Genomic DNA, 26,799 nt, shown 5'->3' on the forward strand with positions numbered 1-26,799 from the left:
AATCTTGGGGGAAAATTCCCTGTCCTGTGCCTACCCCACAGTTTAACTTCGTGTTACCTAGCAGGAGAGGATGATTCTGTGGTGTATCCTCTTCTGAGATCGCTGAATTTTCTGTACAGTGAGACTCACTGCACCAATATGAGTCATTTAAAGAGTTCAATTAGTAATTTATTAAACTAATTAGAAAGATATTAAAGGCCTAATACAATGGTGTGCTACTCAAGTGGTCTGTTGAAGGACGTGTAATGCAAGCTGTCATATCAGATAGGCTAGTAATAAAGCAGACGCTCACTCAAAAGAAAATATGTAACACTGAGGTTACCGTCCTCAGCCATCAACAGGGCACTGAAGCAAGGCTAGTGCTGTGGGATGGCAGTGAGCAAAGGAGAAGGGGTTTCCTCCCATATTCCGATATAGGAATGGCAATAGCTTGTAGGTTGCAGTTAGGGATGTAAGAAGAGGGCCACTTTCTGTGTAACTCAGGCAATTCTGCGGGACTTGGAAGGCTGCATCTGGGCTGGGGCTGGGTGAGAAGGTCCCAGCACACGCTGATGTAGCTGGGGGCTGGGCTGGCTTTAAATTCCAGGTTTGGGATCCAGGTACACTTCTACCACCACACAAGGGAAGGGGCCCACTGGCCAGCAGATGAGCCCACTGCAAACCCCGCAGCACATGTGGGGAGCCCTCCTCAGCCTGAGCCTGGCGAGGGGCAGCAGAGGTGAGGTATGGGACAGAAGGAGAGGAGTTGCTGCCCCGGCACATTTGGCCAGAGCTGTTCTTCCTCCAGCCTGCCTGATTTAGACGTGGCTGAAGTCTAGTGCACACTTCAGTCCAAACAAGCCTCCAAAAAGGCTCTCAGCTCAGCTCTTCCTCAGTGGTTCCTCTCAAAAATTCTCACATGGAGATCTGCGCCCAAGCAGCAGCCAGGCTAGCAGCCAGGGCTGCGGACAGCCAGCAGGTAAGTCCCAGCACTGGGCACACTTGAATGGCTTTGAATCACACTCATTACGCAGCGATGTAGAAATAGCCTTGGCTTATATTTGAAAACTGTTTAGCCCTGACCCACATCCCAGTGAAGTCAATGAAATGTTTGCCAGTGACTTAAATGGGCTCTGGAACAGGCCTGCAATGTTACTCGTGCCTTCAAATACTTCCTTCACCTGTAGGATGAAAGTCCTCCTGGCGAGTCAATGGGCCTCCTTACTGCTTCCTCCCCTCTCACTTTCCATGGGCCCCTAGCATGGGAAACTCAGCCTTATTCATCTTTGTATTTCCATGTCTCTGAATCAGGCAGGTTCTGGGTATGTTCCACATAGAAGCCTGTTATCTTTTCAAGTGGCAAAAAAGAGGGGATTTTTCCATAGTCACATAGTTTTTCCACAGAAATGTATTCATGAGAGTTAAACTTGCCCAAACTATGTTAATGTATGTGGTCGGCTTCTGTGCCAATTTTCATTGTGAATAAGACGCAAAATAAAAGGGCTCTTGTGTCTCCCTTTCCTCCTCCCTGAATCCCTCCCATAATTTTTGAGTTCATAAGCCCATTTTGTATGCGAATCAGATCGGGAGAGGAAAGGCAGGGGGATTGCTTTCCCTTACGAGCTGTGCCTTTGCTGGAAGCTCCTGACAGACACACGGGAGCTGTGACCGAGGCGAGGAAGCGTTCATACAATGGGGCTGCAGCGCAGGGGCAGTGTAAATCAGGGCAACTCCGCTTGCCCCGAGTGAGCCTTGCTGATTTACACCAAAGGAGGACACGGCCTTAGCTCGTCAGAGGCTCTGTTCGTGGCTGCGTTGCTCTCCTAAGACACGCAAGGTCTGCCGAGCGGAGCGGTGTCTCTTGGGATGTCTCTGCAGATGTTGGGGCTGCAGCCTGACGGCCGCCCTGCGGAGCATGCAGCGTGGCTCAGCACGGTGTACACAGAACACCAGCTGAGCTGAGGCAGCTCGCGTAGCCAGGTGGCTCTGAAACATTCATAATACAAGCTGGAGCTATTATGAGCCATTTCTCCTCGCTGCATGTCCTGACAAGCTGCTGTTATTAAGTTTCAGTGTATTTCTGTTAATGTTACCTACCTATTTTCATTCCTGCATGCTGTCACACCGAGCTGGTTGGCGTGGTCTTGGGAACTGGGCTTCAAGGCTCCTCCCTGTGAAAGTTGCCAGCTCATTTATTTGTTTCTTTCCAGTGGTTCAAGCCAGTGCGTTATTCAGAAACTTCTGAAAGAGCGGGGTTGGGTAAACCTCTGATTCAGTTCATTTGAAAGCACCCTTGAAGTCCTCCTCCACATCTTGCCCTCCTGTGGCTCTTATTTCAGAGGCTTGACGAGGCCAGTTTGGAGCCCGTTTCCGACAAACCACGGGTGCTTCTGTTGGAAATGTCCCTCAGCTGGAAGGTCCCCGAGCTTTCTTGCAGAGCCATGAAGTTCTCATTTGGGCCCTGGTTCCCCCTGGTCTCGGCATCTCAACCTCTGCAGAGATGCAGGAGAAGAGGGGGGCAAACACGGTGTGAGGGTTATGGTGAGGTGGAAGATCACTCGTGTTTTCTCCTCACCCCAGTGTCACTCTGAAGGGGCAGTGGTTGCTGGTCCAAATTATGCTCTCCCAAAAGCTACACACTTTTGCAAAACCCTTTAGCTTTGCAAATGCTGGCAAGGATATGGGAGGTGTCAAGGAGCTCTGAGCACTCAGTGCTTTTGATGCTGCCAGTGTTGTCTCCCCACTTTCAGCAGCACAGAGAGCTGTGATGCTGTCGGCCACTGGTCTGATCCCTCCCGGATGGATCACATTGGAAGAGGTGGTTTTCCTGAGAGCTGTAGGCTCTCTTCAGCCCACTTTTGCCCTGCAAAAAAGCCACCACTGCTGCTCTGGCCATGCAGGAGCCTGCACGCAGCCAGCAGCACACAGGCCACGGGCTGCTGCTGCGTGCTGGAGCACCCACTGCCTGCCCGCACTGAGCAGCAGCAGTGTGCCAAGCGGCTGTGTGCAGCCGGGAACACGTGGTGTCCCAGTGTCATTTCTGACAAGGCATCTGGCTTTTGGATGTAATGTATGTAAGATGAAAAGATGCACTAAGGAGGCTATTTGCAGAACGTACTTCCAGCAAACCAGTTCAGTTGGTTCACCAGTTTATAGCGCTTCTTATTAACCACCTGCGTACTGAGAGCTGTTTCTCTTTTATATGGCAGCATTCAGAAAAGTGGGATCTTGAGATCGGCTTTAGAAATCCTGCCGTTTTGGTGCCTAGAGCTGGAGGAAAGTTGCCTTCTGGTTTTTGCTTCTTAGGCATTCAAGTCCCTGCATTCACAAGGGATACAAATTGACTGTAAGTTAGAGATGAGGTTCCTAGGTACATTAGAATGATTTGAGTGGAAACCAGTAGCTGTGGTGCTACTTGCTGTAAAGTTGCGGGAGGTGACCCCTCTAGAGAAATCCAACAACACCTGGTGTTTGTGATGATGCTTCACAATACAAGCACAGCTTGTTGTTGATGGGCAGCTGAATGGATAGGAAACATCTACATTACCCCTTGTAAATATTTAGTTGTGGAGGTGAGTGCAAGACCCTTAGGGATGGGTACTGCAAAAATAAGACAGCACTGACAGGTGCTTGGACTGGAGCAGCTGTATCAGCATCCCACAGCAGGCTCTCTGGGACTTGGCCTCATGAGCTGAGGGGCAGTCCCCAAGGACAAGGTCCCCTCTTGACTGATCATGGTGGTTCTTATTCAACTGCTGCTTTTTGGAGAGGGAGAGAGGGGAGCGAACACGTGGTCGTTGTTTTGTATTGTGTAGCACGAGATATTGCCATCACAGTTGCTGTCTGTTTAGATGAACCCGTGTTCTCCCTTCCCAAGCTGTGAAGAGAAGGAAAATCTCTGGCAGGCAGCACCCAGCTCCGGGTGTTCAGGTACTGTGGCAAGGCTGCGGGCAGCGTGTTTAGAGTACATGATCCAGCTGCACAGGGAGAAGGGTTTTCTTTGCAGTCGCATGTAAATTGTTGTGGAAATGGAGAGTAATAACATTCTTGTTTCAAGAATTGTCACGAATGCTTGGTTTTGAGGCCAACCATTCAGCTTCTGTTATCTCTAGGAATCAAGATGTTTATCTGTCTAAATGATTGCAGTGTGTCTCAGGTATTTGAAGGTGATTCTTCCTATTTGTGAAAAAAAAAGTATAAATAGAATCAATCTTTGTTTCCGAAACTATCAAAAGCTTATTAGCCTCGGGCAGATCTTTTTATCTGTGAGGAATAAAGTAGATTTGTCCAGATCCTCAGCCAGTATAAATCAGTTTAATGCCCTTGGCCCATTATTTTTCCTCATGCAGTTTCTCTTGAGTGGGGTTTGGGCTGTGGATAAGCATCTCCTTGTCTTAATGCTTATGTCTTGGTGCAGTTTGAAGCTTGGCAGAACGAGCATCAGCCCCAGCTTTTGGAGAGCTTGCACCAGGTGCTGCCCTGCTCTCCCATATCTGCAGAGTCAATGGAGCAAGGCTGAGCCATTTGCCAAGTAGCCAGGCAAGGGGACAGCTTTGAAGGGGTCAACCGAAGCTTTGGGGCTGCTGGGGACTGAGGCTTCCCAGCTAAGGTGCTCTGGCAAAGTGGAGCGTGTCTCCAGAAAACCTGGCAGCAATGTTTTCCTTCCCCAGAGGACAGCTACACTTCCACCTGCAGTTGCTCAGACTGATTAAGGGGCATGGAGCTGAAGGCTGCAACGTTTGTAGGGACGGGACCCTCCCCACAGTGTCACGCTGAGAAGAGGACAAGAGCTGTTTGGCAGTGCTTTGGGGTGATGGGAAAAGTGGGGCACTCTTGCCCTCATCAGAGGACAGAGATGCTCACCGGGAGCAGTGGCGACACCAGGCGAGGGGTGTGAGGGCTGGGGGTGCCACTGGTGCCTGCACTCCCCACTGCCCAGGAGCAAACCTGCCTGGGGCAGCACAAATGCACCCCGCATTTCCCAGCCCCATGGAGCCCCTCCATGTCCTCCCTGAGTAGGATCCTTCCTCAAAGCCAGGGCAAGCCCTTATGTAGCCACAGGTGACTTCTTTGGGGATAGGGCTACCAAATCAAGTGGGTTGGACTTCTGGCCGAGACATTCAGGTTACTGCAGTTCTCCCCACACTCCTTCTTTTTTTTTTTTTATTTTTATTATATATATATATATATATATTTTAAGGGTGTGGTATATTTTGTAAGTTTTGTGTTTATCAAGAAGTTGATTGTGTAAATAAAATTGCGGCCTTGTGTGCCAAATAGCTGGGTTATGATTTCCTGGAGGGGAGCCAAGGCGGTGTGTGGGAGCATGCCAGTGTTAATACGTTCACTTTGCGAGGAGGTACGGCGTGTGTGGAGGAACGAGGGAGGACACGCCGTGAGCCCTGCTGCTGGTTAACCCTTCCGGGCACCGCCAGCTCTGTGCCTCTGCCAGGCTTTCCCCAGCGGTGGCTCACATCAGTTGGAGCATTCACGGGCTGAGGTTCTTACCTGGAGCATGGCCAAGTCAATGCGGGACTGCACAAGGCGCAGGATCCCACCCTGCTTCCCCTCCTGGGGCAGGCGCCCGGGGTTTTCGTGAGCTGGCGCGTGAAGGCTGCGTCGCGCAAACCTCAAAGGGGCCTCTGAGAGAGGCCAGGTCAGGCACGTGCCAGGGGATGCCAGGGCAGGGAAAAGGGCCTTGGGCTAAATGAGAATAAACTGCCCGACTGTAATGACTCTATTCCCTATTTACTACTAAGTGCTCTCCAAAGTTTACCCTGTTCCTATCCTGCAGAGGCAGGCGGTGTTTTTCTCCACTGGCTGTTCCAATAGCAGCTGAAGCACTGAGCCGTCTGAGAGCATGTTCTGTGCGGGATGCGCTGTGGAGGTGAAGCCTCATGGCACCGAAGGCAGAGGGAGGGTCGCTACCAGGCTCTGACAGTGCCACAGCTCCGCTCCGCCTGTTTGTTACCTTTTCCCTACAAATCGTGCAGTCCCTGTCTCAGAGCTGCTCGTACCTCCTGCCACTCGTCCTTCGGTCACCGCGTTCCAAAAGTATTTTAAACGCATGAGTGCAGCAAATGTAACCTCTTGCTTTCCACCAAGGAGGAAGTCCTGAGTTGGCTACTTCTGCAGACAAAGCAAAGTCCCGAGGAAGCATGAAAGGACCTCATTTTGGCAAGCAGCAGGGAGTAGGGCTGGACGTGTTACAGTGGGGAGGGGAGTGTGTGTGTGCAGGGAATTCTTGCAGCTCAGACAAAAATAGTGGCTCCCATTATTTACCTACCTAAGCCGGAAACCTGCTTGCATTTCAGGCATTTATTGTAATTCCTCACATAGCTGAGGATGATAAGCCCCGCTAACTAGTCATTGCATGCTGACTGAAAATGATAGTTAATGTACACCGTCTACCCAAACAACTTTCTTCTTTAACCCTTTCGAACCTGCTAGTCTGGGGGCTTCTTTTGCAGACACTGTTGTTGCCGATCAGCCTCGCCTCAGCTCTGCATCTTCGTGCAATTCAGTTTAGTGGAACTCTTTGATCGCGGTCTAATCTATATGGGAGCCTTCTCAGAGCAGTTCACACGTCTAAGATGCAGTGACAGTTATGGCTCGGATTTCAAAGGAATCAAAGGGAGCCATTTGGCCGACTTCCACTAAATGTCACTGAAATTTGGATGCGTAACTCCTGTGTGTTCCACGAGTTGGCTGGATGCTGTGGTTTGAGCCTCATGATCCTGAGTCGTAGCCCGGTGCAGTCAGTGAAATCCTTCTCTTTGTGCGCTATTTGCTATCATTCAGGCCCAAATGCTGAGGAGGAGAAAGGGCTTTGCCTTCCAGAGAGCATACGGGGGGAGTGTAAGGCTGAGCGAGAAGTGCCAACCCGAGGGATAGAGCTCAGGCGAGGGGAGCTTACCTTTCCTGGCTGCGTTCATGTGCGCATCTGTGTCTCTGTGTCTTTCTGCAGACTTGCCGTGGCTTTGCCCTGCGCAGAGCACGCTCGGCGGTCCTGGGCGCGTGGTCCCGCGCAGCGTGTCCTCCGTGGGCTGCTGTGCCCAGGGGCTTTGTGTGGCGCGCCAAGCTCTGGACCTGAGGTCACCTCTGAAATGCCTGGTGGAAACATTTACTAATTTCAAGAGAGATTGGCATGGGGGAAGAGAGAGAAAGAGCTCGCAATCGGGCTCCTGCCCAAAGCTGTTTGCTCCGGGATGGGTGCACCACATGACTGCCAGCAGGATATTGTTCTGGGGATTTGGCAACGTCAAAGGTACGAGGTGCATATTGCTGTTTGGTACCAAAGTTATATAAATGCTCCTTGCGCAAGCCCAGCAGCTGATTTTACAAGACGTGGGGGAAGACGCATCTTTTTCCAAGGGCGGGATTTAGCCCCAGCTGCAATATCTTCCCAGCCATGATATAATAACAATACTTAAGAAGCATGTAGCTCTTAAGATCATCAAAGTGATGTACAAGCAGTAACTAATTAATCCTCACAACACCCCTGTGAGGCAAGTATTACTACCCCATTTCACAGATGGGGATGATGTGACTTTGGAAGGTCAAGTGACTTGTCCGGAGCTAAAGAGTCTGCAATAGAGCTCATTAGCTCCTGGCTCACAGCCACAGCTCGCTGTACATGCCCAGCCTATTACTGTATTTTATTATGCAAATCCCCATGGAAATTAGAAGCCCAAAGCAAGCCACAGATCTAACCGTGGTGCCTTAGATCTAAATGCTAGATCCATTTGGTTTGAGATCGAGATTGGATTTTGGATGGCAATGGAAAAAAACAGAGTGACTGTCATACCTGGAAGCCTCCAAGAAAAGCAGAGGCCATGGAGATGTTTGTTGGTGGCTGCCCATGTTCAGCTTTGTTTGCACAGTCTCTTCTGAGGCTGCCAAATAGCGCCAGCAACAGGCTGTCCCCGAGACCAGTAAAAAGGCAGAGGAAGTCCAGCCTCCATTCCTGCAGGTGTGTTACAAGCAGGGCACGGGCATCGGTCTGCAGAGTCCCTGGAAGACTCTACAGCCCCGAGGTTAAAGCTGGCTGCAGGGGCAACCCAGGAAAGCCAGCTAGCTGCAGGAACCGGGGTCTAATTCAGGCATAAAGCTTTTTTTCAGTCCTGGCAAGCCTCGCTCAAAAGCTGATGTTGTCCATGCAAACCGGCTCTATTTGGATGATTCAGAAAATAAGCCAAGCCCTGTTTGGCTTGCACAACCGCAGCTCTTCCGGAAATTGCCAGGGATTTTGCGTGTGCAAGGGGAGGAAAAGACATTCGGCGTGTGAAGCTGTGTGGGGACCGGCTCTTGGCTCCACACTTCACGGGCTGACAAGTGCACTGCTAGATTTCAGGAGGGTGTCGTCCTGCCACTGAGAGTTATTTACACCAAGTCACCCTCCAGGAATTGGGTCACAACTTTTTCTTTCACGAGACTTGGCAGCAGTCTCAGGGGTTAGTAGACGCAGAAGAGAGGATGCCTATGTGCAACGCCAAAACCAACTCAGATGCGGGGGGAGCGGGGCCCCGTGCCACGGATTGGTGCGGGGCACGGCAGGCTCTGAAGGCGATGGGATGGGGCTGCAGTGCTGCGCACCCCGAGCGGTTGCTGCTGGTCGCCCTGTGCACGACGAACAGGTGTAAATGACTACCCAGAGGCAAAGCATGGCAGAATCGGGGCCAGATCTTCAGCTAGTGTCAGTCAGTGCCTCGGCTTCAATGGGGCTGCATCAATTTGCCTTAGGAAAGGGCGTGATGTGGGAAACAGAGATAAGGGAACTCATGTTCTAGCACCCTATATCCCATATAATTGCTTAAATGAGAGCACAGCCCCAAACGGGTTTGCCGGATGCCGGGGTGGCGCAGAGTCAATCCCATGTTTTCAGGGCAGGTTTATGCACCCGACCAAATGTATACACCCAACAGAACTTAGACACCAGCCAGAGGGAGCAGGTGGCCTGGGTGGGCTCGCTTTGGGTACCAGCAGCCGGGAAGATGTGGGGTGCAGAGCTCAGCACGGAGCCCGTGGAAGGGGGCCTCTTGCGCTTGGGCCGTGGCTCTGCATCTCCTCTGCGCCCCTGGCCCACAGGAGCTGGAGTGAAACCAGCGCAGGTCTGTCAGCTGGAGCAACAATCATGGCTTTGTCTTGCCTGGCAGATGAATAGATAGATAAGAGCGAGTTAATGGATGGCAGCCCCTTCCCCCCCGAACGTCCGCCCTGTCACTCACCTCCTCCCCCAGCAAAACGAGGCCTCGGGGACAGAGAAAGAGCGCAGAGATTAAAACTAACCCGTTGCTTTGGGACTCCTCAGCGAAAGGAGCTGATAAGAGAGGGCTGAGATCAGGAATCAGATTTCAGGGGGTAACAACTGGATCACCAGAAAACGGAAGGATGCCGAAAGGGTTATCAGAAGAGAGTGAGATGGTGAGCACGTCCCAGCAGCTTCTCTTTTGGGAATAAAAGAAAAAAAAGAAAAAAAGAAAAAAGTAAAAAGAGGAGAGGTGTTCCTCTTGTAGCAGCTACAGACACAAAGAGCTGTTCAGACCGCTGTGCACCCACCAAGACCTGGAAAGATGGAAGAGCGTCCCTGAGCTCTGGTGGAGGCTTTAAGCTGTTAGCTGTTCCTGTTTCCATGCTGGCAGATTCCTGGGATCTGTAACCCCACTGTTCCCTGTTCTTGCTGCGAAGCAGGCAGCACTGGAAAGACTCGGGGAGTAGACAGGGCTCATGCAGCAGGCTCTGGCTCAGGCTGGGCAATGTGGTTTCAATTTAGGAGCTCTCCTCTCCTCTCAAGAGCCTCCATAAAGCAGCCTGAATGTAAAAGCCCATGTTCCTACAGCGCAGGAGCACTGGGAGGACTGTCCCCCCCTCTACAGAGGAGCAGGGTTCAGCAGTGGAGGTTTCACAAAAGCTCTGCACAGGTGAAGTTCGCCCCTCTGCAGGTCGCAGCAGAAGGGTTGCTGGGGGCACGGTGTGACCAAGCAGTGTGTTTCCCCCACCAGAATGTGGGCCACCATACAGTATGTGTACAGGACAGACTCTCCAGATTATCAATATCAGATTATCAGCACAGCGGGACAGAGGCATCGGGGGCTTTTCCCTTTTTTCAGGGGTGTAAAACCCCCCACTTGCTGTATTTCCCAGTGGAAGATTGCCGGGGGTTGTTAGGTCAGGAGGAGGCAGGCAGGCAGCTGTGGCAAGGCTGCAGTTACAGCACGTGCAGCGAGCGGGTTTCAGCCCGTTAGCTGGGCGACCTGGGCAAAGCTGTGAAAAAGGCTAAAAATGGGCAGGAAGGATCCTGGGGCCTTGTCCCTTGCGCCTGGCATGGGGGGAGCTGGACTGATTTTGGGTCTGTCTCCAAAAATAAAGGTAAGCCTGAGGAAAGGGAGGAGGAGAGATCTGCCTGTGAGACTTTGTTTTCCCATTCCTGAGGGGTGAGCCTGTCTACTTACTCACTTGCACACATAGTACTTAATACAATCTCCTTGATAATAACAGTTTGGGGGCTCCAAAAAGCTGGCAGGTGGGAGCCAGATAAACCAGTCGTGATGGCAAACATTGACAGATGCTTGGATGGCCCTTGCCATCCCATGCAGCCTTGGCACGGGGCTGGTGACCCCTCTCTGGGACACCGAGCTGCCTTGGGGCTGCAGCCGAGTGGCATCGGGATCAACCACCTCCACGGGTGTCCTTCAGATGCCCATCTGAGCGGGGAACAGGCTGCAGTCTGCTGTTTGGCTTCTTTGTGTGGGGCTTGGAGCCCCAGCTGGCTGCCCTGCTTGGTTTCCAGCAGCCCTAGGCAGGCCCAAGGCTGGCGGGCACTACACCTTTATGGTGCCCTACACCGTACAGGCTTTGTGGTGAGACCTGTAGTGCGGTCACTGTTAGGATATGCTGAGATGCACAGCCCTTGTATGGAGATCAGGCATTCGTGGCAGAGACCTCATTGCAGCACCGTGAGGGTGAGCAGGAAGATAATTACAGTCTTGCTTTTTATTGTTCCTATATAATGCTGCTGTGGATATTTTCCACCCCAGCTGTGTCTCCCAGCTGATTCTCTGCTGAGGTGTGGATTCCCTAGCATGCAGGAGTCAGGGATATGTGGCAAGATATGACAGGATGGCTCCTTTTCACCTCCATGACCAGAGAGGGGCAGGTGGACCCATGCTTGCAGATTTTACCAGTGCATGAGGCCAGGGATACCACCCAGTTTTCTTTTCCTAGTTTTCTAGAACCAGGGAAGGGCCTGACCCTAAAGCTGGGTTTGTAAAGCAGGAAATTTTTAAAGATGCTTGAAACCAGACTCTGGATTTCAGCCCACCTCTTGTGAGCAGTACTTTCTGTACCAACCAGCCTGGTCAGAAATCATTGCGTTGCTGGCTGCGTGGCAGTGCTGGCAGGGCCCGGTGGGTGAACGCAGACCTCGCCCCGAGGTCAGGGGAACTGCACTTCTGGAAGTCCCAAACTAAGAGAGCAATTCCTCTGACCTCTTTTCAGGTGAGATATCCAAGCAGGGAAACAGAGGGTAGAAAACCAGACATGCAACAGCTTTTCTTATGCTGTGTGTTAGCTTTCCCTGGTAGCTCTTGACAAGCTCTGCGAAATGACTTCATAAAATCTTTCCCTGAGGTAAGAGTATTCCTGCAACTGGGAGAAACAGAAATCTGTGCTACAGCCCTGTGTGTCCTACATTGGCATTTCACACCTGATTGCATAATTACAGAAACATCGGAGGAATATGAAAAAGACATTCTCGACTGCAAAAGTCCAGCAAAGTGTCCAGCAAAGATACTGTCAGGGATCTTACCGCTGACCGACCCTTTTGATTGCACATTTAGATCTGTGACTCCTCAGGGAGATAAGAAGAGATAATAGCAGACACCCCATGTAGTAACCGGTAGGGCTATCAAATTCCGTGTCTCACCACCTCTGTGGTACTGGGTCGCAAAGCCTTTTGTTGTATGTGAGTAGAAGAACGAGCATGTTGAAACCTGTTAGCACGGCAATGACATTAGCAGTAGTATTACTACTATTAACACCGCTACTGCTACTAATACGTTAATGAGTCATATCATTAATAGATTAAGAATGAATTATGTACTGAGGTAATGTATGTTACACTTTGATTTCAAGTGAAGGTCATTTGGAAATGTCATGCATGCCTTACTGTGGGGATGTATTTCCTCGCTTAGGAACTCCTGTGCTGGAGAAACGTCTGGCATTGCTCCTGTTTTCCTAGAAGTTTTCCACAGAATTGCAGTTTGTTAAATGGTGCTGCTTATTTTGCTCGTGTTTTCATTAATGAAATTAGGAAGGACCTAATTCTGTATTTTTTGAGGTCCGGAATTTCTCATTAGTTTTGAAAGGAACAAGGAAAAACACCAAAGAAACACAGAGCTAGTTCTCAAATGTGCTTTTTAGGTAGTAGCTAAGAGACAGTGGAGCAGTCAGTGCTCCTTTCCAGCTCCTGCAATTTCAGAGGAAATTCCCAGAGAAGCTCCTCTAGCTCCTTAGACTATAGCTGTGGTAATAGTTAGAGTACCTACTGTGGCGTGGACAGTGCTCCTGCAGCATGTCGTGCAAAGCAATATTCCTCCGTGTCAATGGAACGGTACTTGATTTATATTTGTGGTTTTGAAATTTGATGCTATGATTTAATTTTTGGAGGAACTCTGCTCCCTTCCAGGGGAAATTCTTGCTTAAGAAAGAAAGAAAGGGGGTGGGGGAGGAAAAAAAGAAGAGTGAGAATGATAGAGGTTACGATAGTATTGCGTTACCGATTGGATAAACTGACAAAACAGCCTACTGTGACTCGGAGAGTTTAATTTTGTACATTTTGGCAACTTCTGAAAGCAGAAAATGAGAGCAGTACTGTCAACAGGGCTTTTGATATGTCTCGGTGTTTATACTAGAGATGAAAGTGCATTCTGAATGAGGGTGGAAGGCAGCAGGCCAGATTCTGACTTTGGCGACACGAGGTGATAAACCCTGCAGATTTACCCCCTGTGGCAGCGAGTAGGAAATGGTTCTCCTGTTGCACAAGAGGTTGTGAGATTTCAAGTTTTTTCCGTTCTGCTTGAAAGACACAGGATCCATCAAGGTTTTGTTTTTCTTATTACCGCAGTAAACCAGTAGCTAGCCAAGTCACTCATTTGGCGTATGGGAGACCCAGTGCCAGTCCCTGCTCTTTCTGGTTCGGGGTTCTGGCCTCCGGGCTGCTGGACTGGTCTCACTGGTAGCAGCAAATCTTTCAGTACTTGTATCCAGCCTGAAATGACTCTTACAGGAAAGCAACATCCAAGAGTGGCCTCTTGCTTGGGAGCTGAGGTATCCCTCTGGGATTTAGCAGATCCTAGTCCAGCTCCCTGAGCTGTATCAGGCCTTCAAATGTAGGGCTGCTGCGCTCCAGCCGAACATCGAAACCAGCCCTGGTCAGCTCTGTTTATGTGTCTTCTGACCAGAAGTTTCCTCCTAGACCAGTGGCAGTTTTACTGAAGCCAATCCGTGTAAACAACCAAAACAAGCAGGGGCCGCAGGGAGGTAACAAACATCGGAACCAGTTCTGTGAACAAAGATGGGTTAAGACATGTTTGCCAGCCGTTCGGATCAGCCTCTGTGCCATTGTGTCCTTTTATTAAGATTTAATGGAAACAGCTATAAATCGTGGTTATGATTAGCCAGCAAGAAAGGTATCTGTCAGGCAAGTTCTGCCACCCTTACTCATGTGCGGTATTTCATTTCCCAGGTCGTGCTGGCTATTTTGCTGGACCATCCCTGTAAGGCTGCTCTGCCCTGCTCCTCTCTGCCTCCAGCAGTGCTATTAAGGGAAGGAGGGAGCTGCGAATTCCCGCAGTCTCTGGTAAGGTACAACTTCCTTCCTTGCTCACAACTAATGAGAAAGGCTTCACCTCTTCTCCAAACGTTCTTGCCTGTTTATTTATAGAGGCCAGTATCCAGACAGTATGGGTAATGCTTCAAACCAGACTTGGACCTGGGATGTAGGTTGGTCCAGCTCAGCTGCACAGTAGAGTTTTTGTTGGGTGGAGGCATCTTAGTGTCCTGCTTGGGACATAATATCTTGCCTCTAAATAAATGGTCTGCTCTGCAGGGTAAGGTGATTCTCAGCATGAGTGAGGCTGGTGGAACTGGGCTTATAAAAATATCTGAGCAGGGGAAGAAAATAACTACTGTTTTCCAAGAAGATGCATTTTTCTATTTTAATTTTTGTAAGGCTGTGATAAAATAAATGTTGCCTATGATGTAAAGCTGAAGGGTTGACCAGAACTTCCTTTGTGGTCAAGCTCTTTTTTTTATTGATTGATTTTAAGTCCTCTAAATTTGTCAGGCTTACAAGTGCAGCGGTGACTTAAGTTATAAGAGAATGTTTGTGTTTTTAAGGAAAAATACAGCGCCCCCTCCTTCCCCTTGCCCTTCTCAACCTTGCGAGGAAACCTACACTTGGACAGAATATTTTTTTCACCCTCAGTGGAAAACGTTGATTAAATATTCAGAAAGAATAGCAATGAAAAATCCCAGACTCCTAAATCCAAGGAATTCTTAATGGGAAACTGCAGAATATTAGTATAATTGCGTAATTTTGACCGAAAATGCACAGTGGCATTTTTATGTTAAAAGTTTAAAACTTTAGGAGAAATCTATCGAAAAAAACACTTTTCTGTTGATAAAAAGAGTCAATTTTTCAAGCATTTCCATACACGCTGTTCTGTAGTTGAGTTGGATAAGCAAAGCCATATCTATGTGGCCGTGTCTTTCCCCACGGATCTTTTCTCCCAGAGCCAGAAACCATTTCAGTTCAGCTTTTCAGTGATTCTTCACACTGGGACAGATGTCAGGATTTGGGATCATTTGAGTGGTCAAGCCCAGTCTTGTCACACTGTGTGGATATTGCTGCTCCTTTCAGCCCCTGGGGGCATCAAGCTCTCTCTGCACTTTTGGGGTGCATCTGTGCTTAGCTGGTTTTACTGGGGTAAACATCCTCCTCTTATTACTCCCCACTGGCATACTGCTTTGCTGCTGACTCAGGTTTGTTCCACAAACAACATGCAAGGGTTGTGTGCAGAGGTACAAAATACGAAATGGTCAGGTGAGATGACCAGGTTACGGCAAGTCGGCGACCTGAACAGCAAAGCTCAGCTGAACTCCATGTGATGAGGCCGCAAAGTGCTCAGCCCTCAAATAAAATGCAATTACTCACCTTCCATCAGAATCCATGCCTACTTACATAGCTGGCTTTTGAATATAGAAATATATGGAATACAGATTGCATATATTGGATATGAAATGGAAATTCAGGTAAGAGAAAAACAGCATAATGAACATGGAAGAGCTTTGCAAATCAGTGCAAGCCCTGCACACAGTTATTTTTATTTCCTGGGAATGCTAGCTGCTTCTCTACTGCATTCAGTGATCAGTGCCTCTCAGGGCTTTCTGTATTTGTGGACTGATCCCTCTCCCGTCTGACTGAGTCTTGCTTCTGGTTGCAGATTTAGAGCACAGCTGGATATTGGCAATCTTTGCAAGACTGGAAAGAGGAAAAGTGGAGTCAGGTTTTGGTGTAATGTGAGTTTATTTACACCATATAGGATGTGGACTTCTCTGGTTTGTTTTCCCTCAAGGAGAGGAGATACAGAGAGGTTAAATGTGCTCTCGTGTATGATTGTCAGTCAGTCAGCAGCAGAATCAGCCATCTAGGTTGCCTGTGGGGGTATTTCTTGGCGTTGGCTCAGTGATCTCTGCTATGGGAGCTGAGGTTGGCCATTCCTTGTCCACGTCCCAGTTGGCGAGGGACCCTTATGATGGCCAGCAGTGCAGCTCCAGAGTAAATGAGAAGCTCACCAGGTAGTTTTCAGTGTCAGCAGGGAAAACAGTTAGCAGGAGGGGAAGAGATTGCTTTCCACAGACCTGTGTTCTAAAGGGCATTCTGGGATGCGAGTTAACCTTTCCTTGGGTCTCTTGCCAGCAGGTGGGAACCTTTTAAAGTTGTCCTTTTACTGAGAAGGGCTGAATCGTCCGCCCTAAAGCATCCCTTAATGCAATTAAAACCAGCACTACTGCTTCTCTAACACTGGGGCCTCCGATACTGGGAGGGGAAGCGGTGGCTCCTCTTTGAAGTCCCACCTACGTGAACATCAGTGGCAGGACTTCAAAGGGAAGCTGCTATTTCCTGTTGGAGCTCAGCCCTGGTGCTCAGCACTGCTAACAAAGCAGTCGGACTGGTTGTGAAGGCACTGATCCAGCACAGCACTTAAGCACATGCTTAAGTCCCTCGGGACTTAACCGCATGGTCTGCTGGGTTGGAACTCAACTGGGCTGGAGACTGGACCGACGGTCGGGGTTACATCTCCTGGGTCACATTTTCCAGGGGAAGAGCCAGGTGTAAAACCTTCCACCGATGACTGGGTGGGTGCAGCGAAGCTGGGCTCCCCATACAGACCCCAGTGGCTTGGGGCCCCTGTGCAGCAGCAGGAGGTGGGAAGTACCAAGAGAAATCCTACTGAATCTGGCAAACAACCTGGAGACAGACAACGGGTTGCAGAAACCATCAGCAAATGCTTGTAAGTCATGGATTCATGCTAGCCTGAAACAGCATTGTTGAGTTTAGCTCCAAGAAGCTGGCCAGGTGAGGACCTGGCCCAAAAAATAGAGTTGTTAAGATGGGAGTTTATTTGCAAGCAGTTAAGAAATGCTGAAGGCACAATCAGTCAGCCCCACCTTCTGCTGAGTAATATTTTATTTTGGTATTCGTTCTTCTGCTGTCTGAGGAGCGACTTGCAGGCTAACGGATGGCAGAATGGGGATGTAATTTTCCAGCAAGCATTATTTGGGTAATTCGCATAATTTGCACCAACTTCTCTCAGTTTCTGTCCTCAGGCTACAGATAGACCTTGTGGTCGTGACCTGCAGCTGCTGCACAGGTGCCTCACTGCCAGCCCCGCTCCCAGCATGGCTTCACCCCCGCTCCGGTAGCAGTGCAGCCTGACAGGGTCTCCCCATCACAACCTACATGAGGCTCTGTGGTTGCCTCACATGTTAGATGTACAAGAAGTCTGGGAGACCATCCATGCGTGGGTCTTGGGGATTAGAAAGGCTGCTCTTCACTGTGAACAGGTGTATTGGGATTGCATGCAGTGATTGCATTTTGTAGGCTGTGGGAATAAAGAAATTGCGAAGCCTGAGAAAGCCTCCCAATAGTTTCCAGGTCCTGCTCCCTGAAGTCCTCTGCCTGAGGAATCACAGTCCCCAGGCCCTGTGGCAGACTGCAGTTTTCCTCAGCCTTGCCCCTCTCATAGGTGTGGAGTCCCCGGGGAACTTTTTTTTATTTGCTAATCCCAAGAAAGTGAAGTGAGAAGTGTAGTTCCTGGAGACAGTCACCCGAGACAAACCAAAAACGTCTTCATTTAGGTGATGGAAATACCTACCCAACTGTTAGGACGCAGTTTTTGGCCCAGCCATTCAGGTTTCCTGAGGAAATTGGTGACACCCCTTTGCTGTGCAAGTGGACGCTGTGAAGTTGGTGCTGACGGAGGCAGCAAGACCCGCTCCGTGTGACCCCTTAGTGCCTCTGCTCTGTGGTCTTGTGAGGGGTCTGGCTGAAGGTGTCATCACTTCACCTGAAGGTGAAGCTGGCGACCTCAGGGGCTTGAAAAGTGCCAGCTTGGCTTCTCTGCACCTCGCAAATTCACAAGAAGCAGCTGGTGCACTTGGTTCAGGAGGGAGCCGAGCATTGTGGCTGAGGCGTTGGGGTGAGGCAGAGGTGCTCGATGCTTGCTTCTCACCGAGGTGCCTTGCGTGGCTCCGAGCACTTCTCATTCCGGCTCTTTTTTATGTTGGTCTCCCACCTGTAAAACAGACCAAGAGCTTCTTACACCCAGCTGGCTGCTAGCCAGCGAGTTCTTCAGGTGAGGGGTCTGTCTCACTGCACGTTGTCCCGGTACTGGCCTTGCTCTTGAGCGGGATTCTCCTGTAAAACTAATAAAGAATAATGAGCGGTGGAGGCAGCATGGATTTTGGAAGCCTTTCTTCCAAAGGCTGCTTGGATTCAAAGAAGGTGCATTTTGTTAATCTGCTTCATTTGTGTGGTTTCTACCCATGGGTTAACACTGAAAGGGTTTTATCCGATTCAGGGTGTACATGCAAATATTTCTATTTGAATAATACTGGAGAATAAATTTAGAACTGTTTAAAGAAGGTATGAATACCTCAATCTGCTAGGTGGAAAAATTACTACTTCTTGTGGGTAACCCAACCTGTTTAAGTTGCTAAAAACATACCTGACTTAAAAAAAAAAAAGAAAAAAAAGGAGAAGAAGAAGAAGAAGAAGAAATAGCTGAAAAGAGAGCTTTTTTAAAAAACAACTCTCTTCACATTTCTAGTTTAATATTTCAGTATGCAACCATATTTTCATAACTGCAGCTTTTTTGGGCAGAGGTGGGGAAATTAGAATATATTAAAGAACTCTGGAAACCACTTTCTATTTGTAAAACATGTTGCGTGTGTATCATAACACCTACAGGACTTGTAGCTCTGCCAGGCTGCGCACCGACTGCCAGAACTTTCCTCGCTAAATGACATTATACTACTTTGTGGGTATCGAAAACAAATATTTTGAGGGGAGGGAGCATTCTCATCCACAAAACGTTCGGCGCGTGCTTGCAATATTCAGTCATAGTGTTGTATCCGAGGGCTGCTGTGCTCGTCAGCTGCTCACCATAAGTCCGAGGGTAGGTCTGGTGGATGTTTGCCTGCCTTCCAGCTGTTTATCAGCAGGGATTGTCTGCAGTATGGCAGCCCCGAAGGAGACAGGGACTTTGCGGTGCCGGGCACCGTGTGAGGATGTAGCGGAGGACAGGAATGGAAATGGAAAAGGGAGGCGGTTGGCTTCAGAAGTGCAGCCCCGAGCAGATTTCCTCTCGCGAGGCGGTGCAGGGAGGGACGTGGGATTGCCCGGCTGGGGGACGGAGCAGGGCGGCGTGCCACCGCAAGGGGTGTCGAGTGAAGCCACGGGGCACTGCAGCGAGGAATTCCTGTACATCTGGGGCTGGAAAGGGAGGCGGTGGGAAGCTGCCTTGCCGGCCAGGCAGCTCCACTGCTCTGCAAAGGCTCTGTGAAGGCTGTGGCCCTGCTGCGGGGCGCAGGCACGCTGCAGGTATCTCCAGCCACTGGAGGTTACCCATTAACCCAGGGTCTCCCATGGGCTTGGGGGTTTGCAGGGTGACACAGGGAGGCATCCCCTTGCCACATGAGATGAGCCCTGCTGTATCATGTTGTAAAAGCCCCAGAAGAGGAGCAAGGAAGGCAACAACAGGCTTCGAGGCTGCTGAGGTCTCCTTGGTTCAGCTGCCAGAACAGCCTCCAGCGGGCTTTTCCAGCTGCTTAGGAAGTAAAGCTGCCCTAAGAGCTGCAGCTTGCACCGAGGGCCATGGCCCAGCTGCAACCCGAAGGAGCGGGGAGCGCTGCCCAGCGCCAGCCCTCGCTGCTCCCACATCATCGGCACGCTGCGAGCGGCCTGTGCCAAGCAGAAAAGCGGAGACATTCGTTGACATTTCATATTAGGGTTCAGGCACACTCCTCTTTTTCTTTGCAATGAGAGCTGCCAGCGAAGTGTAAGCTAATTAGTAGTTAGTTATTAGTATCTGGTTGCTTTTTAATCGTAGTGGACAGTTGCGCTCATTTTCACGGGGGTAAGGAAATAGCGTCCTGCTAAAAACTGCCATGCCCAAATCCGCAGCTCTTCACTTCTCTGTGAGGGGAGAGGCCTGCTGGGTTTTAGAAGTTGTTACTAAAGATGGGTGATGAAACTGGAAAGGAAATGGGAAGATGCTTTGGAGCCAGTTAGGGAAAAATCTGCAGGAATGGGCTCTCCTGCCCTTTTAACTGTCTTTCTAGAAATGACATTATCTGGGATGGATGGGGTTGCTCCAGAGGCTTCGGGGCACATTAAAGGGTAATAAGGAGGGCATGGGGTGAGAAAAAGGTTCCTGCTGGGTTAAGGAGAGACACATGATAGCTCATCTGGGAGCAGAGAGTCAGGTTTAATAATGTCCTTGCTAAACGCAGTTAATAATTGAGGTCAGGGCCCTGGGTGAGGGTAATAAGGGGATAGTGTCCCATGTGTGGAGTGATGGGGTAAGGAGGAGCTGTTCACAGCACGAGTGGTGCTCCTGGGAGCTCACAGCAGAGCAGGGCTGCCTCGCTTGGGACCGTAATGGCAGCAGGGAGTTCGCAAAGCAATTTTTTATTTTTTTCCCGTCTTGTCTTTTGAATTGCTCGGTAATTGCATTGCTTGCAGAGCAGGGGGGCAGCACAGAAACAAGTGTGCTGGCTTAGTGCAGTCCAAACGCTGATCAGATAGTGGAGGTCTGATTAAGACAACAGGCTTATCTCGCTCCATCTTGCTGCTGTGGTAATGTACAGCTGGAATTAGGAGCTAAAGGGCTAGGGATGTTCCCAGAAGGATTGGTTTTAGCTATCTGGCTGTCATTACGCCCGCTGTATGTCGCAATGCCTCCCAACACCCATCGCAGGCCTCCTCAGAGGCCTCCCAGACTGCTGGGAGAGGAGCTCACGCCCGCTGCGAGGGCTGAAATACAGGATGCGCGTGTTCAAGGCATCACCTTTGGGGTTACACATGAAACCGGGCTGTTAAGAGCAGGGTAAATGCTACTTCCTCGCTGCCCTTAATTGCCACCACTCTGAGCAACCCGCGCGTCTCCTTACCGGGGCTGCCCGCCGGGGCTGTGCTGTGTGCTGGCAGAACGGGGCTTGCTCAGCACCCAGCTTTGGGCTGCAGCTTGCTGGCACCAGGCACGCCTCCCGCCTGGCACGGGGAGGGGAGGTGACTGCAACCCATCACGGCTTCTCCCACCTCATGGCAAGACTGGAGGGAGGATGGGAAAAAAGCGCTCTCTGATTACAACCCGTGGATGTGCTTTGGCAGAGAGAACACAGCGTAATTGTGGGCCAGAATTTTGCCATTAAGTGGTAAATCCTTGAAAAGCGTAAATCTGCAGACTTTAGGCAAGGGAAAAGTGTGTTTCTTGGGTTTGCCCTGAGAGCTGGGAGGACTGGGAACGTGCTGGGGAGACAGAGGCATTGCAGGGCCTTGCGGGTCTGGGTTCAGCTCCAGGCACTTGCACGGTTTCTTCTGTGCCTTCCCCCTGTAGTCAGCCTGCACCTTTGCTGCCCTTCCCATCACTGAGGGGGGAAACCACCCCTCTCCAGTTAAAAAGTGTGGGAAAAGGACACCCCGTACTGGCTGACACATCGCCCCGCGCAGCATCAGTACGGTGCCTAGCATGGGGAGGGTCCGGTGACCTGCAGGGACTTGTGTGCCAGCAAGCCATAATAAATCACAAGTATCACACGACGTCTCTGACAGACCCTTCCTTCCTTCCTCAGGCTTGTACTCAAGGTATGGGGTAAGAAAAACAAAAAGGGAAAGAAATAGCTTACTACATGGCCGGAGCGCATTAGTTTGGCAGTCGTTGCTTGAAAAAGGCCTGGTAGCACATGAAAAATGAATCAGTATGTGAAGGACTGGAACATTAGTGTGAGATCTAGCAGGCTGATGAAGGGCTGAAAACACTGCCTGAATAAGTCATTCATGGCTTATCATCCCAGGAATCATTTCCTCGGAGATAACTGCTTTTGAGAAAGTATGAAACTGAACGTGGCACGGACTGAAAATTGAAGATAGGTCCGGGTCACGTTCTGCCCGGCGGTGAGGCTGGCTGGAAACGAGCCCTTTTGGGGAGCTCTTTGTGCAGGGACGTGTGCTGGGGTCGGCAGTGCCTGACGGGATGTCCAAGGGATGCAGCAGCAGACCATTCCTGCCACGTCCCACCGCTGCAGTCCTCCCGTGCTAGCAAAATGACTGGCACAGCTTGTGGCTAGCTGGACCTCCTGTGCGCCCCGCACCCGAGCTTGGGCCCTGTGCAAAAAGCCAGCATGTGGTCTGCAGAAAAAGACTCGGCCGCGAGGCATAAGTTAATCTTAATTGCTGTGTTTCCTCACTTTTTGGCTTGGCTTTGTCACCGCCATAATGTTCTTTTAATGCTGTTATTGTTTCTTCCATACATTAAGTGTTTTACAAATGATGGATGGTCAGGGCTCTCTGATGTTGGCTTGCAACAGCTCAGTTACGCGTCCTGCTAAAATAGTAGCCAAAGGAGAAGATTAAGAGCCTGTGTGTACAGCTAAGATGGATTTGGGGCTTCTGATCCTCGGGCTGGGTGTTGTCTGTCCTCACAGGTATTTCCAGCTGCGATTACGCTGCCGTACCCCTGCTGTCAGTTCGCCTGCGTTACTCCGCTGTTCCCAGAGGAGAATCCGTCCCCACTGGTGGTGGCGGGGGCTCCCAAGATCACAGAGTCCCAATTGTCCTCCCCGTGCGATTCGTTTGCCACATGTTTAAAAATGAATGTAGCTATGTTAATAAGAGGAAAAGTTCAGGCAGAGGAATAATTTATAATTCCCAATAATATTGCTTCTAGCTACTGCTCTATAGTGCCAGTTCCTGCCCAGTGTGGTTTCAGCAGCTAACAGCTATAAAAGTTTGTTGACCTGAGAGGCTTAATATCAACCATAGGTACAGTCAAAGTCAATATGGAGGCTGAAAATCCAGTGCTAATAGAAAAATAGAAGTCAATATTTAGGATATGAGTCAGGAACTTAAAATAGGAAAGCGAAACAGATGAGGGCTGTAGCTGCAAGAGTGCTGGAGGTGAAATGTTTAGATCCAAGGCCCACTGCTGATTACTATCTTCCCCTCTAACAAGGTTGCTCATTCTGCTTCAGAAATTCATTTCCAGTGGCCAGGCCACCTCCCTGACCTATATTCCTCAGACTGCCATTACGTCAGAGCCTGCCTATTTGGGGTTATAAGTGAAATCCTCTGTCTTCTAGGTGAAATCCACAGGTAATTATACATGGGGCAAATATGGGCTGGGGCATGGAGAGGCCAGCAGAAGAGTTTGGCTCAGGTCTGTTTATACTGGAAAATCCCCTTCTAAGGCCGTACTGTTAATTCTTCGAGGGAAGGGGAGGGGGCACGGGGAAACTCCCCCCCTTCTAGGCGGTAGCTGACGAGAACAGTGATTGCTCAGTGAGGCTTTTCCAGCTAAGCATCAGGTGGAAAAGTAACCAGCCTTAAGTGGGGGTTTTCGTGCCGGAGAGGGGCACGAGGAACTGAGAGCTCTTACCCACAAATGAAATATGATGTGGCCTTATTTACACTATGAGGTATGGGGAGCAATGCCCGAGCATGCTGCTCATGAATTTATATGCCCTTCGGCGGGGTGGTATTTTAATTTATACAAGTTCCCTCAGTTTGGTTGCAGTGGACGAGATCTCCAACAGATGCAAATCCGTCCAACCCCATTAAAGTGCAGTCCGTTTACACCAGCTGAGGATCAAGTCCACGTCTTCTGGAATTTCAAGGAACTGCTGTCCTCCAGATTCTCCCATGGCAGTGGTTCTCTCCACCAGCTTGGTGGCTAAGAAGGTTTCTCGGTGTCACACTGACATTGTTTGGCTTCTGTCAGAGGACCCCGTCACATCCTCCTCCAACACATGCGATGACATTCCTTTGTTTTGGCTTTGATGTCATAACATTGTTTTCACAGACTTGCCCTGATCTTGTTGTGACAAGGTCAAGTCCCATTCAGCTCAAGAGGGAAGTATTAATAGCAGGGTGAAAAACCCTGGTATTAATTAAGCTCTGAGCTGTAACTTCAGGCATGTGCTGCTGTCCTTACTTCTTGTGTGTAAAATGCTTCAGCCAACCCAATTGGTCCACAGTGTGATTCTGGCTTTGATTTTTAAAGATATTTGTACTCTAATGATTGATTGTTGGGCAGGAAAAAAAGCAGATGCAAAATCTGAGCTGTGCTCACAAAGAAGACCAGAAGTAGCAGGGAAAGAAGTCCGACAAACAATGGTGCAGTGTAACAGAGTTGAATGGGAAAATCTATTGCTAAAGGTAGTTTTTTGGTGAAATGTAAGGTTTCGACTGAAGTATGTCTCTGTGTAAATTTCAACTTCTAATTTTAAAATCCAAATGTCCCAAACCTAAAATACTTCAGCTGCAACACAGTTTGATGGTAATATGCTTCCTGTTTCATGCAACCCCGTTGGAGTATGGTGAACCTCACCGGGTTTTAATTTAATGTAATTGCAGACTTTCACAGTTTGCTACCATTATTGTAATATCAAATGTTTGTTATTTTTTCTGACTAAGTCTTGGGCAATGCAGATAGTAAGCACATCCTAGAGTACATACATTGGGATGTCCAATGCCTGGTAGCTATTCCACTCAGTATTTTAGGCACAGAAACGGAGACACAGGGCGAGTAATGATTTGCCCATGTCCTAAATGAAACCTGGTGCAGACTGAGTATGTAACGGGATCGCAGTCCGATGGGACGTTCCCCTGGACCAGAAAACCTCCAGCCATCTCATACTCCCCTTTGCTGCAACCTCACGTTTTGCTCAGGAGAAACGAACCCACACAGTCACCATTTGTGCCACCCTGGGGGCTGACATTAAAAGGGGAGCCGCACCTTTCAGCCAGGCTTTTTCAGCTGGAGACTTCCCAGAGATAAGGTACCTGTAGACATTGTCTATATATAAGGGTGTACGTAATGGGCTCTCTTCATGCTGGCAGAAATCCAGTTTCAGGTTCTCAAGAAACCAAAGGAAACGACATTTTCTTTCCCTTTTTAACATCAGGTAAAGCAGCAGCTCTTGGGTCTGGCAGCTGCTCAGTTTCCCTTCTGTAGCAATTCTGCTTTGATGCCTTTCTGACTCCAAGGGCAAAATTAACCTGTTCCTGGCCCCCCGCTCCCCTTGGGCTCCTTGCTCCATCCCTGCCCAGCAACTTAACGGCCTCCCACCGGTATTGCCCTGGTATTTGGGGCCGTGCTGTGGGCTGGGCGATGGGATCCCAGCACAGTGGGGCTGCAGGGAGCTCCTGCTCTGTCCTGCCCTACCCGTGCTGGGGCACAAGGCAGGGGATGCCTGCTTCAGGGCCCCATCGGCTGCTGCTCCCAAGTACGCCAGCACTGTGGGCAGGGCTCTTTCTACATTTCTGCTCTGCCTTTGGTAGGGCAAAAGCAAATCAAACGCAGGATGTTGTGTGGGAAACTTCTCGAGGCTCTGTGAGCCCCCGTGTCTGATGGCACTTTCTTTCCATAGCGAGACTCCCAGCTGGGAGCAGTTCTCATCATCATACCTCTGGGGGAGTCCTGTGATTTGGGAAAATATAAACCACAGCTCTGTTTTAAACAAAACTGCTAACAAGGTACTAAACAAGACCATTGTATAGAGGTATGTGTCAGATGCTTTGAAGATTTTAAATATAGTAGGTATTGTAACATGTTCTTATTGCAACAAAAGTTTTCCTATCATCTGGACAGATTCAGCAGTGTGGATTTCGGAGGGACAGAATGTCCTAAATGGGCCTAAAATTGTTTTACTCTGCATAAACATGTCATGATTTTTAAAGAACTTAGGATCTTTCATGGACAGAAACTTGGAATTTCTCCCCTCAACCAGTACAAAGCTTTCCATTGTGAGCTCTGGCGAGTCAGGAAATATTGGATCTTAAACTTATCATTCTTCAAGGCTCAGTGTTGTGTGTTGTGTTGCTCAGAAGATTGCAGTTTTGCAGAGGTGTTGCCCACTAATGAAGAGAGCTCAAATCACTGCCACCTGGGCTCTTGTCTGAAGACACGTCTCTGTGGAGGTCCATAGGAGGAATATTAAAATCCGTTTCCTTATTCTATTTGCCATAAAGAGGATGAAAAATATCTTGACAAGTAGATACAAAGAGCTTTGCAAGGCTGGTCTAAAAATGAGTTAGAAGACAAAGCAACAACTCCTTTATTGAATATGTGACATCTCAGAGTAGAAGACAAAACTCTTCACTGCCACCCCTACACAAAGAAACGTATGCCTGGACATGTTAAAACAAAGCGTGTTTCCAAGATCTTCCTACAAAACCACCTGTGAGAAAGGGAAGAGAAAGAATTAGAAAATAAAATACCGCTCTTGAAGTGCCTGTTTGACAGAGACACGCAGACATTTCGAGGAGCGAGGAAGAGCCCCCACAGCACTGTGTGCTCCTGGGTAAAGCTGGGAAACAGCTGCGGGCTCACCTGCTGCAGGTACCTTTGCCCCTTTTGCCCAAGCTGTATTTCACTAGGATATCTCAAGGAGGACGGGCTGTTAAATGATTCAAGCTGGATAAGATTGACTTCAATGGAAAATTTGTATGCCTCTATGTCTCTCTAGCTGAAGAACCATTAGCAAAAATAGATTAGCACCCGATTGTTGCAAACTGGACTGTGAACCCAAGCGGAAAAACTACAGGTGGATTTGAAACTGCATTTTAATTTGCCACGCTTATAAATAATTTATCGTACATCTCACAATATATTGAAATGAAAACCTGAAGTATGACATACAGTAAATAATTCAGAATGGCTCTTTCATCGAGTGTGAGCTAGGATATTGATACTTCATTTTAGTTAGACAGACATCACCGTCAGCTCCTGCAGGGACCTTGCAGCTGACTGATTTCGCTTGCGTTGGTCCTGGTGAAATCCTCCGTGGGGCTCAGCCACCCGAAGGCTCTGGGGAGCAAGCCGTGGTCCAGCCTGGAGTGAAACACACACAGCACCGAGTTTCTGGCGGGCAGGAGCTGGTGTGATGCCGCTCCTGAATGCATCCCCATGGTGTCGGGGAGCATCTGAAGGAGATGGGGCCATGCCTGGAAGCGTCCAGAGCAGTGCTTTGGGTGGC

At 49.5% G+C, this 26,799-nt stretch overlaps 1 protein-coding gene across 3 annotated transcripts in view; it reads left to right on the forward strand.

Moving 5' to 3' along the window:
* BMP2 (bone morphogenetic protein 2) overlaps nt 1-26,799 on the forward strand; it is a 171,866-nt gene that overhangs the window by 70,681 nt on the left and 74,386 nt on the right. For 2 of the 3 annotated variants that reach the window (XM_072035255.1, XM_027453308.3), the window contains exon 3: nt 13,724-13,837. The exons of the other annotated variant lie outside the window; for it this stretch is intronic. The gene's annotated coding sequence lies outside the window, so the exon portion shown is untranslated. The remainder of the gene's footprint in view (nt 1-13,723; nt 13,838-26,799) is intronic. 3 annotated transcript variants of the gene reach the window in all.

This window comes from Anas platyrhynchos, chromosome 3, assembly GCF_047663525.1.
Source record: "Anas platyrhynchos isolate ZD024472 breed Pekin duck chromosome 3, IASCAAS_PekinDuck_T2T, whole genome shotgun sequence".
NCBI classification, from domain to species: Eukaryota; Metazoa; Chordata; class Aves; order Anseriformes; family Anatidae; genus Anas; species Anas platyrhynchos.